Source organism: Pseudophryne corroboree, unplaced genomic scaffold, assembly GCF_028390025.1.
Source record: "Pseudophryne corroboree isolate aPseCor3 unplaced genomic scaffold, aPseCor3.hap2 scaffold_121, whole genome shotgun sequence".
Lineage (NCBI taxonomy): Eukaryota > Metazoa > Chordata > Amphibia > Anura > Myobatrachidae > Pseudophryne > Pseudophryne corroboree.
The window spans coordinates 452,275-475,185 of NW_026967835.1; the positions used below are offsets into that span (position 1 = coordinate 452,275).

Below are 22,911 nucleotides of genomic sequence, written 5' to 3' on the forward strand. Positions count from 1 at the left end.
TACCATGTTCATCTGAAAATATGTGTTCTCCCTGCAGTTGTTGTCCCCAGATGAGAGTTCCCTTGTGCTGCCTCAGTTGAATCTCCTTTTGGAGAAGACCTCAATAAGATTGTAGCTGATCTGGCTACTGCTAAAACAGCTTGCCTACCTAGTATGACTCCTACCACACAGAAGGCTAAAAGTACTTTTCTTGGCCCTTTCATCCTCCAGGTAAAGCGTACCCAAGGTCAGGCATACCCAAAGCAAGCTCATGTTTCCAGACCTGCCAAGCCCAGACTGAAGCAATCCTGGGCTGCCCATCAGCCTGCTTCCAAAACGGACAAGCCTGCCGCATGACGGTGCAGGCCTCCCTCTGGGGGATCCCAGGGTGGGGGGCCCGACTTCTAGGTTTGGCAAAGAAAGGTATAATTCTAAGCTAGAGAATTCTGTTTGGAGCTCACCTTGTACTTTGTGAAGAAATAATCAGCATTGTGGCTGAGCAGATACATGTAGTGTGTGGCTGCAAACTGCATGGATCTGCTGCGTTGTAATGCTGATTCTTTTTTTTTGCAAAGTACCAATAGCTTCATATAATGTTCACAATTTTTATGCAGGATCAAATAGCTCAATAGGTAGGGTGTTTGATTAGAATTCAACAGGTTATAGGTTTGAATCCTGGGTATGGTAGTTTGAGATGTGTTATTTAATAAAGTATGTTGTTCTGACTGCCGGCATCCTATCACCTGGGATATCATACTAAATAAATGGAGTTGATCAAATTTTTTTTTTTTTAACTAGGGACAATTTCCAGATACTTCTCTTTATAACTGAGATTGCCCCCTGGAACTTCACATCAGTTGACAACTATGCATGAGTGGGCAGTGCTTGCCCTGGATCTGTCCACCCATTTATGTGCCGCCATAAAATAAAGCATGACTAACAGTTATCCTGGGCGTACACTACACAATTATCTGTCAGGCTATCTATCCAGTCTGGATGGATGGAATGAAAATCTGGTAATGTATAGGAGCAAATGTCAATTAACCATTTGCTCCCAAACACTAGAAAAGTGGTCAAAAATGGTCATTACACAAATTGGTTAAACCCAAAATTTAACCAATTTGTTTAGGGGACCATTTTTGTCCATTTTTTAGTGTTTGAGAGTAAATCGTTGATGGTCATTTGCTCACATAGATAACCGGATTTCTATTCCAACCAGCCAGTGTTGGAGAGATGGTCTGCCAGATTACATAATGCATACCAGAGCCATAACTAGACTTTTTGGTGCCCTGTGACAGAGAATTATATGCCCTCCCCCCCATTTTTGCAATATGGACAAAAGGCGCATGCCTTGTGGGGAAGGGGCATAACAAGATTGATCTCAGAGAAAGCACATGAGATATGAAGATATATCTAGTATACTTGACACTCAATGGTTTGTGGTATTGCAGGGGTGCCCTCCTTAAATGCATATACAGTCACACATGGCATGTTTGTGTAAATGGCATATCAGCAGTCAGCACTAACTGGTGACATGCCATTTGTACAAGTAAGCCATGTGTGACTAATATATAAACATACTTTATTAAATAACACCTCAAACTATCATACCCAGGATTCAAACCTATAACCTGTTAAATTCTAATCAAACACCCTACGCATTGAGCTACTTGATCCTGCATCTATTCTAACCTCCAAAAACAGATTCAGTTGCATTTTCCAGCGTGTTTTGTTTGCGCCTTTGCAAATGTCTTACATCGACAAACTTATTTAGTACTATTTTGCAAATAGGGTTACATTGTCGCAACATTGTGTTCCCTAATTGCTTGATTTTTTAAATGCAAAAATTGATAAAGACACCTGATAATTGCTCTGTGGAGTCTTCTTTTGTGTCTACTTCTTATCTACATTTAATTCCCTACCTATAATCAAGGCATTTTTAAATGCTGGGTGCTGCCAGGACGTGAGGCCTACCTAGTCTTTAGATCTGAATTTGAATGTACTTGTGAACTAACTTAATTTCCTACTTCTAAACTCATTCCTAAATTCACTACTTACATTAATCCTGTAGTTGGGCATTTTGAGCCTTCAATTGTGGGCATTGTTTTGTGTCCAGACCAGCAGCTGGTGGTGTGCATTTGCTGGAAAGGCATCGAAGACCTCCGATATGCTGCATCTCCTGATGTGTGTCTGCCTCAAGTGGCAGTCAGCAAATGCATGCTAGACACCCCATTCCAAGCTGATTGTGACATCACGGAACATGCATCATAGAACAGGCATGCTAGAACATGGGTCTTCAACCTGCGACCCTCCAGCTGCTGTGGAACTACATATCCCAGCATGCCCTGCCTCAGTTTTAGCATACCTTAATAGCAAAACTGTGGCAGGGCATGCTGGGATGTGTAGTTTCACAGCAGCTGGAGGGCCACAGGATGAAGACCCACGTGCTAGAACCAAACCGCAGGTACATTGAATGCTAGCAAGCTGAACGTTTAAATCCTTTTTGTTCCGCAGCATTCCAATGTGGAAGATTCCATGGAACCAGAGATTATTCCATTGAGAAGGACATGCTGCCTGGATGACTGCACTGTGCAAATTAAATCACGGAGCCAGTTGGCTTGTGGGTGGCTCTGGTTACTGGGTGGTTAGGTGGGCGGTGTGTCGGAGGTGGAGCACATGCAAATGAATGTGTATCATCCAGCTAGTGAGAGAGAAAACTCATGCAGGAGTGTGCCTGCTTGTCAGTGAGTTATGCACCTTGCCAGACGTCAAATCTACATGGAGCAACTGGAGGGGACAAGAGCAGGTTTGGAAAATATAGACAGAAGAGCATATATGCTGGCGCATTCTCCATGATTGTGTCAGCTTATGTTTTGGTGCACTGCACTTTCCTCCACTAAGTTTTAGCCATTTTGTTTAAACGCAAGTGTAGTTGCTTCTCGCTCTTTTGGCTGTGATATTGTATTGTGGTTGAAGAGTCTGCTGGAGGGATTGTTTTCTTCATTGGCGAGAGACTGAAGATATTCCAGGATGGAAGGCTTGGGAACACTATCCGTTTTTCAGTTGTGGAAGAGTTGAAAGACCGGATTGGACTACATTCTATAGTAAAGGGTATCTTTGTATTTATTAATCCTCCCTTTATATGTGTCTGTCTTTCAATAAAGCTTTGGGCTTGTGATTCCGTCACCCTCTTACACTCCACACCCATAGCCTTATTAACTATTGTATTGTTTAAATGTATAGTGCAGTTCATGATTTATAGTGTAGGCTGACCTGTGCTGTAGTTCTTGAACTGTACTATACCGACAGCATTTGTATTGTGTTTTGGCTGTGCTGCAACACAGTACTTATGTGTGTAATGTTTATGTATGTTTTATGGCTTCTTTATGTCAATAAAGACTGCTTTTTCAATCCAATATCTGAAAACAATCAATGTTTATCTTTGATGGCAATAGAAGTGGTATGATATTTGCTGCTTTTGAAAGGCAATATCTGATATGTCCCCTATCTGGGAACCATATATTAAATGGCTTTTCAGAAAAGGGAGATGGGAGAAGAGCTTTCAGTACTTGTAGGACCGATGCACATTTCCTATTCTAGCCTCCAAACACAGATTCAGTTGCATTTTCCAGCGTGTTTTGGATGCGCCTTTGCAAATGTCTTACATCGACAAACTTATTTAGTACTATTTTGCAAATAGGGTTACATTGTTGCAACATTGTGTTCCCTAATTGCTTGATTTTTTAAATGCAACAATTGATAAAAACACCTGATAACTGCTCTGCGGAGTCTTATTTTGTGTCTTCTTCTTATCTACATTTAATTCCGTACCTCTAATCAAGGCATTTTTAAATGCTGGCGGCTGCCAGGACGTGAGGCCTACCTAGACTTTAGATCTGAATTTGAATGTACTTGTGAACTAACTTAATTTCCTACTTCTAAATTCATTCCTAAATTCACTACTTACATGAATCCTGTAGTTGGGCATTTTGGGACTTCGATTGTGGGCATTGTTTTGTGTCCAGACCAGCAGCAGGTGGTGTGCATTTGCTGGAAAGGCATCGAAGACCTCCGATATGCTGCATCTCCTGATGTGTGTCTCCCTCAAGTGGCTGTCAGCAAATGCCTGCTAGACACCCCATTCCAAGCTGATTGTGACATCACGGAACATGCATCATAGAACAGGCATGCTAAAACATGGGTCTTCAACCTGCGACCCTCCAACTGCTGTGGAACTACACATCCCAGCATGCCCTGCCTTAGTTTTAGCATACCTTATAGCAAAACTGTGGCAGGGCATGCTGGGATGTGTAGTTTCACAGCAGCTGGAGGGCCACAGGATGAAGACCCATGTGCTAGAGCCAAGCCGCAGGTACATTGAATGCTAGCAAGCTGAATATTTAAATCCTTTTTGTTCCGCAGCATTCCAATGCGGAAGATTCCATGGAACCAGAGATCCTTCCATTGAGAAGGACATGCTGCCTGGATGACTACACTGTGCAAATTAAATCACGGAGCCAGTTGGTTTGTGGGTGGCTCTGGTGACTGGGTGGTTGGGTGGGTGGTGTGTCGGAGGTGGAGCACATGCAAATGATTGTGTATCATCCAGCTAGTGAGAGTGAAAACTCATGCAGGAGTGTGCCTGCTTGTCAGTGGGTTATGCACCTTGCCAGACGTCAAATCTACATAGAGCAGCTGGAGGGGACAAGAGCAGGTTTGCAAAATATAGATAGAAGAGCATATATGCTGGCGCATTCTCCATGATTGTGTCAGCTTATGTTTTGGTGCACTGCACTTTCCTCCACTAAGTTTTAGCCATTTTTGTTAAGCTCAAGTGTAGTTGCTTCTCGGCCTTTTGGCTGTGATCTTGTATTGTGGTTGAAGGGTCTGCTGGAGGGAGGGATTGCTTTCTTCATTGGCGAAAGACCAAAGATATTCCAGGATGGAAGGCTTGGGAACACTATCCGTTTTTCAGTTGTGGAAGAGTTGAAAGACCGGATTGAACTACATTCTATAGTAAAGGATGTCTTTCTATGTATTAATCCTCCCCTTATATGTGTCAGTCTTTCAATAAAGCTTCGGGCTTGTGATTCCCTCACCCTCTTACACTCCACACCCATAGCCTTATTAACAGTTGTATTATTGTACAGTTTAAATGTATAGTGCAGTTCATGATTTATAGTGTAGGCTGGCCTGTGCTGTAGTTCTTGAACTGTACTATACCGTCAGCATTTCTATTGTGTTTTGGCTGTGCCGCAACGCGGTACTTATGTGTGTAATGTTTATGTATGTTTTTTTGCTTCTTTATGTGCATCGGTCCTACAAGTACTGAAAGCTCTTCTCCCATCTCCCTTTTCTGAAAAGCCATTTAATATATGGTTCCCAGATAGGGGACATATCAGATATTGGATTTCAAAAGCATCAAATATCATACCACTTTTATTGCCATCAAAGATAAACATTGATTGTTTTCAGATATTGGCTTGAAAAAGCAGTCTTTATTGACATAAAAAAAAACATACATAAACATTGCACACATAAATACAGTGTTGCAGCACAGCCAAAACACAATACAAATGCTGACGGTATAGTACAGTTCAAGAACTACAGCACAGGCCAGTCTACACTATAAATCATGAACTGCACTATACATTTAAACTATACAATAATACAACAGTTAATAAGGCTATGGGTGTGGAGTGTAAGAGGGTGAGGGATTCACAAAACCGAAGCTTTATTGTAACACAGACACATATAAGGGGAGGGTCAATAAATAGAAAGATATCCTTTACTATAGAATGTAGTCCAATCCGACCTCTGTGCTCTTCCACAACTGAAAAACAGATAGTGTTCCCAAGCCTTCCATCCTGGAATATCTTTGGTCTTTCGCCAATGAAGAAAACAATCCCTCCCTCCAGCAGACCCTTCAACCACGATACAAGATCACAGCCAAAAGGCCGAGAAGAAAATACACTTGAGCTTAACAAAAATGGCTAAAACTTAGTGGAGGAAAGTGCAGTGCACCAAAACATAAGCTGACACAATCATGGAGAATGCGCCAGCATATATGCTCTTCTATCTATATTTTGCAAACCTGCTCTTGTCCCCTCCAGCTGCTCTATGTAGATTTAACGTCTGGCAAGGTGCATAACCCACTGACAAGCAGGCACACTCCTGCATGAGTTTTCTCTCTCACTAGCTGGATGATACACAATCATTTGCATGCGCTCCACTTCCGACACACCACCCACCCAACCACCCAGTTACCAGAGCCACCCACAAGCCAACTGGCTCCGTGATTTAATTTGCACAGTGTAGTCATCCAGGCAGCATGTCCTTCTCAATGGAAGGATCTCTGGTTCCATGGAATCTTCCGCATTGGAATGCTGCGGAACAAAAAGGATTTAAATATTCAGCTTGCTAGCATTCAATGTACCTGCGGCTTGGCTCTAGCACATGGGTCTTCATCCTGTGGCCCTCCAGCTGCTGTGAAACTACACATCCCAGCATGCCCTGCCACAGTTTTGCTATTAAGGTATGCTAAAACTGAGGCAGGGCATGCTGGGATGTATAGTTCCACAGCAGCTGGAGGGTCGCAGGTTGAAGACCCATGTTTTAGCATGCCTGTTCTATGATGCATGTTCCATGATGTCACAATCAGCTTGGAATGGGGTGTCTAGCAGGCATTTGCTGACAGCCACTTGAGGGAGACACACATCAGGAGATGCAGCATATCGGAGGTCTTCGATGCCTTTCCAGCAAATGCACACCACCTGCTGCTGGTCTGGACACAAAACAATGCCCACAATCGAAGTCCCAAAATGCCCAACTACAGGATTCATGTAAGTAGTGAATTTAGGAATGAATTTAGAAGTAGGAAATTAAGTTAGTTCACAAGTACATTCAAATTCAGATCTAAAGTCTAAACACAAAACACAAAATAAGACTCCACAGAGCAATTATCAGGTGTCTTTATCAATTGTTGCATTTAAAAAATCAAGCAATTAGGGAACACAACGTTACGACAATGTAACCCTATTTGCAAAATAGTACTAAATAAGTTTGTCGATGTAAGACATTTGCAAAGGCGCAAACAAAACACGCTGGAAAATGCAACTGAATCTGTTTTTGGAGGTTAGAAAAGATGTAGGATCAAGTAGCTCCATGGGTAGGGTGTTTGATTAAAATTCAACAGGTTATAGGTTTGAATCCTGGGTATGATAGTTTGAGGTGTTATTTAATAAAGCATGTTTATATATTAGTCACACATGGCTTACTTGTACAAATGGCATGTCACCAGTTAGTGCTGACTGCTGATATGCCATTTGCACTAAAACAAATGAAAATGGTAAAAGTTATTGTACTTTAAGTAAAAATAAAAGAGCAAAAATATCAATCCCAGTTTTGGATTACTTGAATTAACAAAAAAAAACGCATATAGCAGAGGATAGTTTCAATCTGCTTACCTCTGGGCTATGGACCCAGCATGCTTCCATTACAGTACTCTGCTGCACATGTAATTGCAAGAGATCCTGAAGCACTCACTCATCATGGGAAAGTACCAATGTGTTTCTTCATTGGTTGATGGAAGAAACATCTTACAAAAACTCTCCAGATTATTGACTATTTAAAGTTTTTCTAGGAAACGTTCTAGATGAATGCTTATTAGCCTTTGTCAGTATGTACTTTTGCAAAGTGTCGCTGTGGCGCAATCAGTTAGTGTGTACGGCTATTAACCAAAAGGTTGGTGGTTCAATCCCACCCAGGGATGTAATTGACCTTGTTATCAGATTTTGGTGATCTTTAAGTAGACAAGTCAAAATTTCAAAAACCCCTGTTATGGTGTAGGGTACCTGGCCTTCTCTGATGTAATCAGAGTTAGATTTGATTCAGTGATTTTATAAAAACAGCTAGGAAGCACAATTTAGCAGTGGTTTGCAGAGAAAAAGAAATATGCTGGCAAAAAAATCCAATTGAGTGATTAAACAGCTCTTCATTTTCTGGCTTTATTTTTATGCTAACAAATTTGTTCTCTGAAAAGTGTCCACAAAGCCAAGTATCTGATTAACATCTTTGTAGGGATGGTTTTTCACCTATTACTAAATTAAACTTGCTTCATTGGAAAGGCAGCAAGATGCATCCTCATTTCAATATCTACTGAAATAATACAGGTTGACACCAGGAAACATTAACGCCACTGCATCCTTGCTGCTTTCTCATGTGGAAGTCTGTTTAATGTGAAAACAAGGTGATATCTAATTAGCACACAGGTAAGGAATTAAGAAAATCTTTATTTAAGGGTGAAGATGTTTCTCACAAAATCGTTGCCCCAATGCATCATTGAAATTCAAGCTGGAAAGATGATTTTAATATATCACTTGTACATTTTGTATTGCTCTTCTGGTGACAATGTAGTTTGTTTTTGTCAATTACCATTTTAATAATAGGGTAAAGAAAATTAAGTGGATTTTTGAAAGAAAACAATACTGTCAATATACTATTAAAACAAATTAAAATGGTAAAAGTTATTGTACTTTAAGTAAAAATAAAAGAGCAAAAATATCAATCCCAGTTTTGGATTACTTTAATTAACAAAAAAAAAATGCATATAGCAGAGGATAGTTTCAATCTGCCTACCTCTGGGTTAAGGGGCCCAGCATGCTTCAATTGCAGTACTCTGCTGCACATGTAAGTGCAAGAGATCCTGAAGCACTCACTCATCATGGGAAAGTACCAATGCGTTTCTTCATTGGTTGATGGAAGAAACATCTTACAAAAACTCTCCAGATTATTGACTTTTTAAAGTTTTCTAGGAAACGTTCTAGATGAATGCTTATTAGCCTTTGTCAGTATGTACTTTTGCAAAGTGTCTCTGTGGTGCAATCGGTTAGTGTGTTTGGTTATTAACCAAAGGGTTGGTGGTTCAATCCCACCCAGGGATGTTATTGACCTTGTCATCAGATTTTGGTGATCTTTAAGTAGACAAGTCAAAATTTCAAACCCCCTCTTATGGTGTAGGGTACCTGGCCTACTCTGATGTAATCAGAGTTAGATTTGATTAAGTGATTTTATCAAAAAACAGCTAGGAAGCACAATTTAGCAGTGGGTTGCAGAGAAAATGAAATATGCTGGCAGAAAAATCCAATTGAGTGATTAAACAGCTCTTCATTTTCTGGCTTTATTTTTATGCTAACTAATTTGTTCTCTGAAAAGTGTCCACAAAGCCAAGTATCGGATTAACATCTTTGTAGGGATGGTTTTTCACCTATTACTAAATTAAACTTGCTTCATTGGAAAGGCAGCAAGATGCATCCTCATTTCAATATCTACTGAAATAATACAGGTTGACACCAGGAAACATTAACGCCACTGCATCCTTGCTGCTTTCTCATGTGGAAGTCTGTTTAATGTGAAAACAAGGTGATATCTAATTAGCACACAGGTAAGGAATTAAGAAAATCTTTATTTAAGGGTAAGATGTTTCTCACAAAATCGTTGCCCCAATGCATCATTGAAATTCAAGCTGGAAAGATGATTTTAATATATCACTTGTACATTTTGTATTGCTCTTCTGGTGACAATGTAGTTTGTTTTTGTCAATTACCATTTTAATAATCGGGTAAAGAAAATTAAGTGGATTTTTGAAAGAAAACAATACTGTCTATATACTATTAAAACAAATTAAAAAGGTAAAAGTTATTGTACTTTAAGTAAAATAAAAAGAGCAAAAATATCAATCCCAGTTTTGGATTACTTTAATTAACAAAAAAAAATGCATATAGCAGAGGATAATTTCAATCTGCCTACCTCTGGGTTATGGACCCAGCATGCTTCCATTACAGTACTCTGCTGCACATGTAAGTGCAAGAGATCCTGAAGCACTCACTCATCATGGGAAAGTACCAATGTGTTTCTTCATTGGTTGATGGAAGAAACATCTTACAAAAACTCTCCAGATTATTGACTATTTAAAGTTTTTCTAGGAAACGTTCTAGATGAATGCTTATTAGCCTTTGTCAGTATGTACTTTTGCAAAGTGTCGCTGTAGCGCAATCAGTTAGTGTGTACGGCTATTAACCAAAAAGTTGGTGGTTCAATCCCACCCAGGGACGTAATTGACCTTGTGATCAGATTTTGGTGATATTTAAGTAGACAAGTCAAAATTTCAAACCCTCTCTTATGGTGTAGGGTACCTGGCCTACTCTGATGTAATCAGAGTTAGATTTGATTCAGTGATTTTATAAAAACAGCTAGGAAGCACAATTTAGCAGTGGGTTGCAGAGAAAAAGAAATATGCTGGCAGAAAAATCCAATTGAGTGATTAAACAGCTCTTCATTTTCTGACTTTATTTTTATGCTAACAAATTTGTTCTCTGAAAAGAGTCCACAAAGACAAGTATCTGATTAACACCTTTGTAGGGATGGTTTTTCACCTATTACTAAATTAAAAATGCTTCATTGGAAAGGCAGCAAGATGCATCCTCATTTCAAGATCTACTGAAATAATACAGGTTGACACCAGGAAACATTAACGCCACTGCATCCTTGCTGCTTTCTCATGTGGAAGTCTGTTTAATGTGAAAACAAGGTGATATCTAATTAGCACACAGGTAAGGAATTAAGAAATTCTTTATTTAATGGTAAGATGTTTCTCACAAAATCGTTGCCCCAATGCATCATTGAAATTCAAGCTGGAAAGATGATTTTAATATATCACTTGTACATTTTGTATTGCTCTTCTGGTGACAATGTAGTTTGTTTTTGTCAATTACCATTTTAATAATCGGGTAAAGAAAATTAAGTGGATTTTTGAAAGAAAACAATACTGTCTATATACTATTAAAACAAATTAAAAAGGTAAAAGTTATTGTACTTTAAGTAAAATAAAAAGAGCAAAAATATCAATCCCAGTTTTGGATTACTTTAATTAACAAAAAAAAATGCATATAGCAGAGGATAATTTCAATCTGCCTACCTCTGGGTTATGGACCCAGCATGCTTCCATTACAGTACTCTGCTGCACATGTAAGTGCAAGAGATCCTGAAGCACTCACTCATCATGGGAAAGTACCAATGTGTTTCTTCATTGGTTGATGGAAGAAACATCTTACAAAAACTCTCCAGATTATTGACTATTTAAAGTTTTTCTAGGAAACGTTCTAGATGAATGCTTATTAGCCTTTGTCAGTATGTACTTTTGCAAAGTGTCGCTGTAGCGCAATCAGTTAGTGTGTACGGCTATTAACCAAAAAGTTGGTGGTTCAATCCCACCCAGGGACGTAATTGACCTTGTGATCAGATTTTGGTGATATTTAAGTAGACAAGTCAAAATTTCAAACCCTCTCTTATGGTGTAGGGTACCTGGCCTACTCTGATGTAATCAGAGTTAGATTTGATTAAGTGATTTTATAAAAAAAACAGCTAGGAAGCACAATTTAGCAGTGGGTTGCAGAGAAAAAGAAATATGCTGGCAGAAAAATCCAATTGAGTGATTAAACAGCTCTTCATTTTCTGGCTTTATTTTTATGCTAACAAATTTGTTCTCTGAAAAGAGTCCACAAAGCCAAGTATCTGATTAACACCTTTGTAGGGATGGTTTTTCACCTATTACTAAATTAAACATGCTTCATTGGAAAGGCAGCAAGATGCATCCTCATTTCAATATCTACTGAAATAATACAGGTTGACACCAGGAAACATTAACGCCACTGCATCCTTGCTGCTTTCTCATGTGGAAGTCTGTTTAATGTGAAAACAAGGTGATATCTAATTAGCACACAGGTAAGGAATTAAGAAAATCTTTATTTAAGGGTGAAGAGGTTTCTCACAAAATCGTTGCCCCAATGCATCATTGAAATTCAAGCTGGAAAGATGATTTTAATATATCACTTGTACATTTTGTATTGCTCTTCTGGTGACAATGTAGTTTGTTTTTGTCAATTACCATTTGAATAATAGGGTAAAGAAAATTAAGTGGATTTTTGAAAGAAAACAATACTGTCAATATACTATTAAAACAAATTAAAATAATAAAAGTTATTGTACTTTAAGTAAAAATAAAAGAGCAAAAATATCAATCCCAGTTTTGGATTACTTTAATTAACAAAAAAAAAATGCATATAGCAGAGGATAGTTTCAATCTGCCTACCTCTGGGTTATGGGCCCAGCATGCTTCCATTGCAGTACTCTGCTGCACATGTAAGTGCAAGAGATCCTGAAGCACTCACTCATCATGGGAAAGTACCAATGTGTTTCTTCATTGGTTGATGGAAGAAACATCTTACAAAAACTCTCCAGATTATTGACTTTTTAAAGTTTTTCTAGGAAACGTTCTAGATGAATGCTTATTAGCCTTTGTCAGTATATACTTTTGCAATGTGTCTCTGTGGCGCAATCAGTTAGCGTGTTCGGTTATTAACCAAAAGGTTGGTGGTTCAATCCTACCCAGGGACGTAATTTACCTTGTTATCAGATTTTGGTGATCTTTAAGTAGACAAGTCAAAATTTCAAACCCCCTCTTATGGTGTAGGGTACCTGGCCTTCTCTGATGTAATCAGAGTTAGATTTGATTAAGTGATTTTATAAAAGAACAGCTAGGAAGCACAACTTAGCAGTGGGTTGCAGAGAAAAAGAAATACGCTTGCAGAAAAATCCAATTGAGTGATTAAACAGCTCTTCATTTTCTGGCTTTATTTTTATGCTAACAAATTTGTTCTCTGAAAAGTGTCCACAAAGCCAAGTATCTGATTAACACCTTTGTAGGGATGGTTTTTCACCTATTACTAAATTAAACTTGCTTCATTGGAAAGGCAGCAAGTGATGTCATCCAAGCAGTTGGTCAAAGTTGGCTTCAACCCTCGTCTGCTTATGAAAAGAGAAAAGGGATATGCAGGGCATGGCGGCCTTTTGCGACGCTTGGATGACCCCTAGTTCGCATTAAACACCCCCACCCTCCTTCGGTGTGGGGCTCATGTTGGCCATGCCCCAGCCCCTGAAGCATTCAAGCTGATTTCTTGCAGCAGCTGGGTACTGTAACAGCTCCAGAGCTGCTCTGTAAGGCAAGTAAAAGGGTGTGGGCCCTGCAGCACTACCTGTAGTTTGCATTGTGCATTGGAAGGCACAAAGTAAGCAGACGGGAGGAGAAGTCAGGATAGTTCACAAGGTTATAGAAGGGAGGGGCTCAAGAAAAGAGAAGTGGAAACAGACAGCATACTAGGCTGGAGAGAGACCTGAGACAAAGAGATCTGAATTATACGAGAGCCGTCCAGGGGAAACACAAATTATGCAGTCAAGTTTCCCACATTTGGGGAAATCGCAAGGGACAGCACTCCCAGAGTGCAATGGGTGAGCCTTGCCCTGGGAGAAGCACCTTCATGATCATAGTATCTCACCTGGCAGGTTAGTAGGAGTTGGGCTAGAGCTGGGGAGGGTCGCTGCTCGGGCACTACCTTTCAAGTGAAGGAGATCCAACTGAGGCAGCACAAGGGAACTCTCAAAAGAAGAACAAGGCTAGAGGAAGATCTGAGACAAAGAAATCTGACTTTTACCAGAGCTGACCAGAGGAAAGCACAAACACAGTCCACCACTACCACAAATAATGCAGTCGAGTTTCCCACATTTGGGGAAATCACAGGGGTCAGCATACCCAGAATGCAATGAATGAACCTCACCCTGGGAGAACAATCTTCATGACAATAGTATCTCCTATGCAAAATAAGTATGATTTGGGTTAGGGCTGGGGAGGGCCGCTGCTCAGGCACATCTCTGTCAAGTAAAGGAGATTCAACTGAGGCAGCACAAGGGAACTCTCATCTGGGGACAACAACTGCAGGGAGAACACATATTTTCAGATGAACATGGGGTGGCAGAAGGCTGCCTAATACTGAAGCACCCCCAAACAACAAACCAAATGCAACAACTAGTGCAAGCATTCCTGGGGGATGGCCTGCAGCAGATGGATTTGAATATGGTGATGTCATCCAAGCAGTGGGTCAAAGTTGGCTTCAACCCTCGTCTGCATATGAAAAGAGAAAAGGAGCGTGCAGGGCATGGAGGCCTTTTGTGGTGCTTGGATGACCCCTAGTTCGCATTAAGCACCCCCACCCTCCTTCGGTGTGGGGCTCATGTTGGCCATTCCCCAGCCCCTGAAGCATTCAAGCTGATTTCTTGCTGCAGCTGGGCACTGTAACAGCTCCAGAGCTGCTCTGTAAAGCAAGTAAAAGGGTGTGGGCCCTGCAGCACTACCCGTAGTTTGCATTGTGCATTGGGAGGCACAAAGTAAGCAGACGGGAGGAGAAGTCAGGATAGTGCACAAGGGTATAGAAGGGAGGGGCTCAAGAAAAAAGAAGTGGAACCAGACAGCAAACTAGGCTGGAGAGAGACCTGAGACAAAGAGATCTGAATTACATGAGAGCCGACCAGGGAAAACTCAAATTATGCAGTCAAGTTTCCCACATTTGGGGAAATCGCAGGGGCAGCACACCCAGAGTGCAATGGGTGAGCCTTGCCCTGGGAGAAGCACCTTCATGATCATAGTATCTCACCTGGCAGGTAAGTAGGAGTTGGGCTAGAGCTGGGGAGGGTCGCTGCTCGGGCACCCCCCTGTCAAGTGAAGGAGATCCAACTGAGGCAGCACAAGGGAACTCTCGAAAGAAGAACAAGGCTAGAGGAAGATCTGAGACAAAGAAATCTGACTTTTACCAGAGCTGACCAGAGGAAAGCACAAACACAGTCCCCCACTACCACAAATAATGCAGTCGAGTTTCCCACATTTGGGGAAATCACAGGGGTCAGCATACCCAGAATGCAATGAATGAACCTCACCCTGGGAGAACAATCTTCATGACCATGGTATCTCCTATGCAAAATAAGTATGATTTGGGATAGGGCTGGGGAGGGCCGTTGCTCAGGCACATCTCTGTCAAGTAAGTTGCATTTGATTTGTTGTTTGGGGGTGCTTCAGTATTAGGCAGCCTTCTGCCCTACCATGTTCATCTGAAAATATGTGTTCTCCCTGCAGTTGTTGTCCCCAGATGAGAGTTCCCTTGTGCTGCCTCAGTTGAATCTCCTTTTGGAGAAGACCTCAATAAGATTGTAGCTGATCTGGCTACTGCTAAAACAGCTTGCCTACCTAGTATGACTCCTACCACGCAGAAGGCTAAAAGTACTTTTCTTGGCCCTTTCATCCTCCAGGTAAAGCGTACCCAAGGTCAGGCATACCCAAAGCAAGCTCATGTTTCCAGACCTGCCAAGCCCAGACTGAAGCAATCCTGGGCTGCCCATCAGCCTGCTTCCAAAACGGACAAGCCTGCCGCATGACGGTGCAGGCCTCCCTCTGGGGGATCCCAGGGTGGGGGGCCCGACTTCTAGGTTTGGCAAAGAAAGGTATAATTCTAAGCTAGAGAATTCTGTTTGGAGCTCACCTTGTACTTTGTGAAGAAATAATCAGCATTGTGGCTGAGCAGATACATGTAGTGTGTGGCTGCAAACTGCATGGATCTGCTGCGTTGTAATGCTGATTCTTTTTTTTTGCAAAGTACCAATAGCTTCATATAATGTTCACAATTTTTATGCAGGATCAAATAGCTCAATAGGTAGGGTGTTTGATTAGAATTCAACAGGTTATAGGTTTGAATCCTGGGTATGGTAGTTTGAGATGTGTTATTTAATAAAGTATGTTGTTCTGACTGCCGGCATCCTATCACCTGGGATATCATACTAAATAAATGGAGTTGATCAATTTTTTTTTTTTTAACTAGGGACAATTTCCAGATACTTCTCTTTATAACTGAGATTGCCCCCTGGAACTTCACATCAGTTGACAACTATGCATGAGTGGGCAGTGCTTGCCCTGGATCTGTCCACCCATTTATGTGCCGCCATAAAATAAAGCATGACTAACAGTTATCCTGGGCGTACACTACACAATTATCTGTCAGGCTATCTATCCAGTCTGGATGGATGGAATGAAAATCTGGTAATGTATAGGAGCAAATGTCAATTAACCATTTGCTCCCAAACACTAGAAAAGTGGTCAAAAATGGTCATTACACAAATTGGTTAAACCCAAAATTTAACCAATTTGTTTAGGGGACCATTTTTGTCCATTTTTTAGTGTTTGAGAGTAAATCGTTGATGGTCATTTGCTCACATAGATAACCGGATTTCTATTCCAACCAGCCAGTGTTGGAGAGATGGTCTGCCAGATTACATAATGCATACCAGAGCCATAACTAGACTTTTTGGTGCCCTGTGACAGAGAATTATATGCCCTCCCCCCCATTTTTGCAATATGGACAAAAGGCGCATGCCTTGTGGGGAAGGGGCATAACAAGATTGGTCTCAGAGAAAGCACATGAGATATGAAGATATATCTAGTATACTTGACACTCAATGGTTTGTGGTATTGCAGGGGTGCCCTCCTTAAATGCATATACAGTCACACATGGCATGTTTGTGTAAATGGCATATCAGCAGTCAGCACTAACTGGTGACATGCCATTTGTACAAGTAAGCCATGTGTGACTAATATATAAACATACTTTATTAAATAACACCTCAAACTATCATACCCAGGATTCAAACCTATAACCTGTTAAATTCTAATCAAACACCCTACCCATTGAGCTACTTGATCCTGCATCTATTCTAACCTCCAATAACAGATTCAGTTGCATTTTTCAGCGTGTTTTGTTTGCGCCTTTGCAAATGTCTTACATCGACAAACTTATTTAGTACTATTTTGCAAATAGGGTTACATTGTCACAACATTGTGTTCCCTAATTGCTTGATTTTTTAAATGCAAAAATTGATAAAGACACCTGATAATTGCTCTGTGGAGTCTTCTTTTGTGTCTACTTCTTATCTACATTTAATTCCCTACCTATAATCAAGGCATTTTTAAATGCTGGGTGCTGCCAGGACGTGAGGCCTACCTAGTCTTTAGATCTGAATTTGAATGTACTTGTGAACTAACTTAATTTCCTACTTCTAAATTCATTCCTAAATTCACTACTTACATTAATCCTGTAGTTGGGCATTTTGAGCCTTCAATTGTGGGCATTGTTTTGTGTCCAGACCAGCAGCTGGTGGTGTGCATTTGCTGGAAAGGCATCGAAGACCTCCGATATGCTGCATCTCCTGATGTGTGTCTGCCTCAAGTGGCTGTCAGCATATGCATGCTAGACACCCCATTCCAAGCTGATTGTGACATCACGGAACATGCATCATAGAACAGGCATGCTAGAACATGGGTCTTCAACCTGCGACCCTCCAGCTGCTGTGGAACTACATATCCCAGCATGCCCTGCCTCAGTTTTAGCATACCTTAATAGCAAAACTGTGGCAGGGCATGCTGGGATGTGTAGTTTCACAGCAGCTGGAGGGCCACAGGATGAAGACCCATGTGCTAGAACCAAACCGCAGGTACATTGAATGCTAGCAAGCTGAATGTTTAAATCCTTTTTGTTCCGCAGCATTCCAATGCGGAAGATTCCATGGAACCAGAGATTATTCCATTGAGAAGGACATGCTGCCTGGATGACTGCACTGTGCAAATTAAATCACGGAGCCAGTTGGCTTGTGGGTGGCTCTGGTGACTGGGTGGTTGGGTGGGCGGTGTGTCGGAGGTGGAGCACATGCAAATGAATGTGTATCATCCAGCTAGTGAGAGAGAAAACTCATGCAGGAGTGTGCCTGCTTGTCAGTGAGTTATGCACCTTGCCAGACGTCAAATCTACATGGAGCAACTGGAGGGGACAAGAGCAGGTTTGGAAAATATAGACAGAAGAGCATATATGCTGGCGCATTCTCCATGATTGTGTCAGCTTATGTTTTGGTGCACTGCACTTTCCTCCACTAAGTTTTAGCCATTTTGTTTAAACGCAAGTGTAGTTGCTTCTCGCTCTTTTGGCTGTGATATTGTATTGTGGTTGAAGAGTCTGCTGGAGGGATTGTTTTCTTCATTGGCGAGAGACTGAAGATATTCCAGGATGGAAGGCTTGGGAACACTATCCGTTTTTCAGTTGTGGAAGAGTTGAAAGACCGGATTGGACTACATTCTATAGTAAAGGGTATCTTTGTATTTATTAATCCTCCCTTTATATGTGTCTGTCTTTCAATAAAGCTTTGGGCTTGTGATTCCGTCACCCTCTTACACTCCACACCCATAGCCTTATTAACTATTGTATTGTTTAAATGTATAGTGCAGTTCATGATTTATAGTGTAGGCTGACCTGTACTGTAGTTCTTGAACTGTACTATACCGACAGCATTTGTATTGTGATTTGGCTGTGCTGCAACACAGTACTTATGTGTGTAATGTTTATATATGTTTTTTTGCTTCTTTATGTCAATAAAGACTGCTTTTTCAATCCAATATCTGAAAACAATCAATGTTTATCTTTGATGGCAATAGAAGTGGTATGATATTTGCTGCTTTTGAAAGGCAATATCTGATATGTCCCCTATCTGGGAACCATATATTAAATGGCTTTTCAGAAAAGGGAGATGGGAGAAGAGCTTTCAGTACTTGTAGGACCGATGCACATTTCCTATTCTAGCCTCCAAAAACAGATTCAGTTGCATTTTCCAGCGTGTTTTGGATGCGCCTTTGCAAATGTCTTACATCGACAAACTTATTTAGTACTATTTTGCAAATAGGGTTACATTGTTGCAACATTGTGTTCCCTAATTGCTTGATTTTTTAAATGCAACAAATGATAAAAACACCTGATAACTGCTCTGCGGAGTCTTATTTTGTGTCTACTTCTTATCTACATTTAATTCCGTACCTCTAATCAAGGCATTTTTAAATGCTGGCGGCTGCCAGGACGTGAGGCCTACCTAGACTTTAGATCTGAATTTGAATGTACTTGTGAACTAACTTAATTTCCTACTTCTAAATTCATTCCTAAATTCACTACTTACATGAATCCTGTAGTTGGGCATTTTGGGACTTCGATTGTGGGCATTGTTTTGTGTCCAGACCAGCAGCAGGTGGTGTGCATTTGCTGGAAAGGCATCGAAGACCTCCGATATGCTGCATCTCCTGATGTGTGTCTCCCTCAAGTGGCTGTCAGCAAATGCCAGCTAGACACCCCATTCCAAGCTGATTGTGACATCACGGAACATGCATCATAGAACAGGCATGCTAAAACATGGGTCTTCAACCTGCGACCCTCCAGCTGCTGTAGAATTACACATCCCAGCATGCCCTGCCTCAGTTTTAGCATACCTTATAGCAAAACTGTGGCAGGGCGTGCTGGGATGTGTAGTTTCACAGCAGCTGGAGGGCCACAGGATGAAGACCCATGTGCTAGAGCCAAGCCGCAGGTACATTGAATGCTAGCAAGCTGAATATTTAAATCCTTTTTGTTCCGCAGCATTCCAATGCGGAAGATTCCATGGAACCAGAGATCCTTCCATTGAGAAGGACATGCTGCCTGGATGACTACACTGTGCAAATTAAATCACGGAGCCAGTTGGTTTGTGGGTGGCTCTGGTGACTGGGTGGTTGGGTGGGTGGTGTGTCGGAGGTGGAGCACATGCAAATGATTGTGTATCATCCAGCTAGTGAGAGTGAAAACTCATGCAGGAGTGTGCCTGCTTGTCAGTGGGTTATGCACCTTGCCAGACGTTAAATCTACATAGAGCAGCTGGAGGGGACAAGAGCATGTTTGCAAAATATAGATAGAAGAGCATATATGCTAGAGATGAGCGCCGGAAATTTTTCGGGTTTTGTGTTTTGGTTTTGGGTTCGGTTCCGCGGCCGTGTTTTGGGTTCGACCGCGTTTTGGCAAAACCTCACCGAATTTTTTTTGTCGGATTCGGGTGTGTTTTGGATTCGGGTGTTTTTTTCAAAAAACCCTAAAAAACAGCTTAAATCATAGAATTTGGGGGTAATTTTGATCCCAAAGTATTATTAACCTCAAAAAACATAATTTACACTCATTTTCAGCCTATTCTGAACACATCACACCTCACAATATTATTTTTAGTCCTAAAATTTGCACCGAGGTCGCTGTGTGAGTAAGATAAGCGACCCTAGTGGCCGACACAAACACCGGGCCCATCTAGGAGTGGCACTGCAGTGTCACGCAGGATGGCCCTTCCAAAAAACCCTCCCCAAACAGCACATGACGCAAAGAAAAAAAGAGGCGCAATGAGGTAGCTGACTGTGTGAGTAAGATTAGCGACCCTAGTGGCCGACACAAACACCGGGCACATCTAGGAGTGGCACTGCAGTGTCACGCAGGATGTCCCTTCCAAAAAACCCTCCCCAAACAGCACATGACGCAAAGAAAAAAAGAGGCGCAATGAGGTAGCTGACTGTGTGAGTAAGATTAGCGACCCTAGTGGCCGACACAAACACCGGGCCCATCTAGGAGTGGCACTGCAGTGTCACGCAGGATGTCCCTTCCAAAAAACCCTCCCCAATCAGCACATGATGCAAAGAAAAAGAAAAGAAAAAAGAGGTGCAAGATGGAATTATCCTTGGGCCCTCCCACCCACCCTTATGTTGTATAAACAAAACAGGACATGCACACTTTAACCAACCCATCATTTCAGTGACAGGGTCTGCCACACGACTGTGACTGATATGACGGGTTGGTTTGGACCCCCCCCAAAAAAGAAGCAATTAATCTCTCCTTGCACAAACTGGCTCTACAGAGGCAAGATGTCCACCTCATCTTCACCCTCCGATATATCACCGTGTACATCCCCCTCCTCACAGATTATCAATTCGTCCCCACTGGAATCCACCATCTCAGCTCCCTGTGTACTTTGTGGAGGCAATTGCTGCTGGTCAATGTCTCCGCGGAGGAATTGATTATAATTCATTTTAATGAACATCATCTTCTCCACATTTTCTGGATGTAACCTCGTACGCCGATTGCTGACAAGGTGAGCGGCGGCACTAAACACTCTTTCGGAGTACACACTTGTGGGAGGGCAACTTAGGTAGAATAAAGCCAGTTTGTGCAAGGGCCTCCAAATTGCCTCTTTTTCCTGCCAGTATAAGTACGGACTGTGTGACGTGCCTACTTGGATGCGGTCACTCATATAATCCTCCACCATTCTATCAATGTTGAGAGAATCATATGCAGTGACAGTAGACGACATGTCCGTAATCGTTGTCAGGTCCTTCAGTCCGGACCAGATGTCAGCATCAGCAGTCGCTCCAGACTGCCCTGCATCACCGCCAGCGGGTGGGCTCGGAATTCTGAGCCTTTTCCTCGCACCCCCAGTTGCGGGAGAATGTGAAGGAGGAGATGTTGACAGGTCGCGTTCCGCTTGACTTGACAATTTTGTCACCAGCAGGTCTTTCAACCCCAGCAGACCTGTGTCTGCCGGAAAGAGAGATCCAAGGTAGGCTTTAAATCTAGGATCGAGCACGGTGGCCAAAATGTAGTGCTCTGATTTCAACAGATTGACCACCCGTGAATCCTTGTTAAGCGAATTAAGGGCTGCATCCACAAGTCCCACATGCCTAGCGGAATCGCTCCGTGTTAGCTCCTTCTTCAATGCCTCCAGCTTCTTCTGCAAAAGCCTGATGAGGGGAATGACCTGACTCAGGCTGGCAGTGTCTGAACTGACTTCACGTGTGGCAAGTTCAAAGGGCATCAGAACCTTGCACAACGTTGAAATCATTCTCCACTGCACTTGAGACAGGTGCATTCCATCTCCTATATCGTGCTCAATTGTATAGGCTTGAATGGCCTTTTGCTGCTCCTCCAACCTCTGAAGCATATAGAGGGTTGAATTCCACCTCGTTACCACTTCTTGCTTCAGATGATGGCAGGGCAGGTTCAGTAGTTTTTGGTGGTGCTCCAGTCTTCTGTACGTGGTGCCTGTACGCCGAAAGTGTCCCGCAATTTTTCTGGCCACCGACAGCATCTCTTGCACGCCCCTGTCGTTTTTTAAAAAATTCTGCACCACCAAATTCAAGGTATGTGCAAAACATGGGACGTGCTGGAATTTGCCCATATTTAATGCACACACAATATTGCTGGCGTTGTCCGATGCCACAAATCCACAGGAGAGTCCAATTGGGGTAAGCCATTCCGCGATGATCTTCCTCAGTTGCCGTAAGAGGTTTTCAGCTGTGTGCGTATTCTGGAAAGCGGTGATACAAAGCGTAGCCTGCCTAGGAAAGAGTTGGCGTTTGCGAGATGCTGCTACTGGTGCCGCCGCTGCTGTTCTTGCGGCGGGAGTCCATACATCTACCCAGTGGGCTGTCACAGTCATATAGTCCTGACCCTGCCCTGCTCCACTTGTCCACATGTCCGTGGTTAAGTGGACATTGGGTACAACTGCATTTTTTAGGACACTGGTGAGTCTTTTTCTGACGTCCGTGTACATTCTCGGTATCGCCTGCCTAGAGAAGTGGAACCTAGATGGTATTTGGTAACGGGGGCACACTGCCTCAATAAATTGTCTAGTTCCCTGTGAACTAACGGCGGATACCGGACGCACGTCTAACACCAACATAGTTGTCAAGGACTCAGTTATCCGCTTTGCAGTAGGATGACTGCTGTGATATTTCATCTTCCTCGCAAAGGACTGTTGAACAGTCAATTGCTTACTGGAAGTAGTACAAGTGGGCTTACGACTTCCCCTCTGGGATGACCATCGACTCCCAGCGGCAACAACAGCAGCGCCAGCAGCAGTAGGCGTTACACGCAAGGATGCATCGGAGGAATCCCAGGCAGGAAAGGACTCGTCAGACTTGCCAGTGACATGGCCTGCAGGACTATTGGCATTCCTGGGGAAGGAGGAAATTGACACTGAGGGAGTTGGTGGGGTGGTTTGCGTGAGCTTGGTTACAAGAGGAAGGGATTTACTGGTCAGTGGACTGCTTCCGCTGTCACCCAAAGTTTTTGAACTTGTCACTGACTTATTATGAATGCGCTGCAGGTGACGTATAAGGGA

The 22,911-nt window shown here is 42.2% G+C and overlaps 4 non-coding genes across 4 annotated transcripts; all 4 read right to left on the reverse strand.

Annotated features, from left to right (window-relative positions):
• Positions 1-13,221: 13,221 nt before the first annotated feature.
• Positions 13,222-13,385, reverse strand: LOC134992430 (U1 spliceosomal RNA). The gene has a single exon (XR_010196602.1). It is a non-coding gene; the product is annotated as a U1 spliceosomal RNA (small nuclear RNA).
• A 151-nt stretch (positions 13,386-13,536) lies between these two features.
• Positions 13,537-13,700, reverse strand: LOC134992208 (U1 spliceosomal RNA). The gene has a single exon (XR_010196394.1). It is a non-coding gene; the product is annotated as a U1 spliceosomal RNA (small nuclear RNA).
• Positions 13,701-14,374: 674 nt separating this feature from the next.
• LOC134992429 (U1 spliceosomal RNA) lies at positions 14,375-14,537 on the reverse strand. The gene has a single exon (XR_010196601.1). It is a non-coding gene; the product is annotated as a U1 spliceosomal RNA (small nuclear RNA).
• A 152-nt stretch (positions 14,538-14,689) lies between these two features.
• LOC134992320 (U1 spliceosomal RNA) lies at positions 14,690-14,853 on the reverse strand. Its single transcript, XR_010196500.1, has one exon. It is a non-coding gene; the product is annotated as a U1 spliceosomal RNA (small nuclear RNA).
• Between the last annotated feature and the right edge of the window lie 8,058 nt (positions 14,854-22,911).